At 66.3% G+C, this 1,156-nt stretch overlaps 1 protein-coding gene across 1 annotated transcript in view; it reads left to right on the top strand.

Moving 5' to 3' along the window:
- Window positions 1–56: 56 nt before the first annotated feature.
- LOC122191108 (uncharacterized PE-PGRS family protein PE_PGRS46-like) overlaps window positions 57–1,156 on the top strand; it is a 3,535-nt gene continuing 2,435 nt past the window's right edge. Inside the window, exon 1 of the mRNA XM_042891305.1 lies at window positions 57–1,071. The gene's annotated coding sequence lies outside the window, so the exon portion shown is untranslated. The remainder of the gene's footprint in view (window positions 1,072–1,156) is intronic.

Raw genomic sequence — 1,156 nt, forward strand, 5'->3', positions numbered from 1 at the left:
CCCCATAGAATCCCCCCCTGCCCCATAGAATCCCTGCCCCACAGCGCCCCCTACCGGCAGCGATGGCTCCCCACCAGGGCAGCCCCAGGTCGAGGTGCAGGAACTGCAGCAGGTTCTGCACGAAGCCCACGGGGCTCAGCGCCCCCAGCCCCAAATCCTCCAGGCGCGGCTCCTCCAGCCCCACACATCCGTGGGGCTGCCCCACAAGTGGGCCTGCGGGCTCCTGCTGCCCCATAAGTGGAGCCTGGCCTTCCGAAAGCCGCCTTTCCTGCCCCATAACCCAGCTCTCCTGCCCCACAAGTGGGGCCTGCTGCCCCATAAGTGAGGCCTCCTGCCCCATAAGTGAGGCCTCCTGCCCCATAAGTGGGGCCTCCTGCCCCATAAGCGTCTTCTCCTGCCCCACAACTGGGCTCTGCTGCTCCATGGGGGACGTCGGGGTCACGGTGGCCGCCTATGGGGTGACAACGTTTATGGGGTCGGGGGGGATCCGCGAGGGCTCTCCTGCCCCATAAGTGGACCCACAGCCCCACACGCGGCCCTATAACTGCCCCATAACCCCACACAGCCCCATAGCTGCCCCATATCATCCCACATCGCCCCATATCGGCCCCACACAACCCCATAGCTGCCCCATAGCTGCCCCATATCACCCCATATCGGCCCCATATCACCCCATATCACCCCACACCGCCCCATATCGGCTCCATATCACCCTCTATCGCCCCATGTCGCCCCATATCGGCCCACCTTCGTGCCCAGGCAGCGCCGTCCATTGTGGCCTCGGGCCCAAAGCGGGGCCCTGAGTTCCTGCAAGGGGAAAAGAGCCGACATGACGTCACGGGGGGGGAGCCGACATGACGTCACACCGCCCGCGTGACGTCACAGCCCGCCGAGCTCCGCACCTGAGCCCGCAAAGCGCGGAGCAGCGGCCGCAGCCGCGGGGTCACCGCCGCCATCATTACGGCCGGAAATGGCAGGCCGGAAAAGGCGGAGCTAAAGAAAAAAAACCGGAAGTGGCGTCGAGGCGGGCGGAAGCGCCCTCAGTGCCGCCGCCATTTTGAATGCGCTGAGGTAAGCGCGGCGGCGGTTCTCCGAATCGGGCCGATCCTCCCCGAATCCCGCCGACCCAAATCCTCCCCCCCTCCCCCCTCCCAAC

The sequence above is a fragment of the Lagopus leucura genome, unplaced genomic scaffold, assembly GCF_019238085.1.
Source record: "Lagopus leucura isolate 7727_CA_CO unplaced genomic scaffold, USGS_WTPT01 34667-0_obj-0_obj, whole genome shotgun sequence".
NCBI lineage: Eukaryota > Metazoa > Chordata > Aves > Galliformes > Phasianidae > Lagopus > Lagopus leucura.